A 488-nucleotide genomic window follows, 5' to 3' on the forward strand; every position below is an offset into this window, starting at 1 on the left:
TGAAAGAAATGCAGAAAGAGAAACAGTACGAAAGAAAAGTGTGCATGGAACAGGCTCAAAAATTGCTCGTACTAAAATAGAATTAGAAAACCAATGGCTACAACATCTTCAGTTTATACATAAAAAATATGAAGATAGAAAAAATTTTGATGAAATGGAACATAAAAGAAAAATAGAAGAACTTGAATTGAAGAGAGAAAAACTGAGATTAAAAAAGAAAAAAATGTTTTTGGAGGAGCAAAGATTAAAGCAAAAGATAGAGCAACATCGAGAGAAAGTGTCTATTGAAAAAGAAAAATGTGATTTATTAAGAAGTCTAATTCAAAGTCGAAGCAGTATTTTGTAAACCAAATATCCAAGAACTGTGATGTTAATTATATTTATATAAAAAGGTATAATTTTAAAAAAATATTTGATACTTTAACGTGATGAACAGATTATAATTAAACATAAAAATTATTAATTAAAATAGAAAGTACTAAACTAAG

The sequence above is a fragment of the Temnothorax curvispinosus genome, unplaced genomic scaffold (genome assembly GCF_003070985.1).
Source record: "Temnothorax curvispinosus isolate PA1 unplaced genomic scaffold, ASM307098v1 QBEX01007091.1, whole genome shotgun sequence".
In the NCBI taxonomy this organism is placed as follows: domain Eukaryota; kingdom Metazoa; phylum Arthropoda; class Insecta; order Hymenoptera; family Formicidae; genus Temnothorax; species Temnothorax curvispinosus.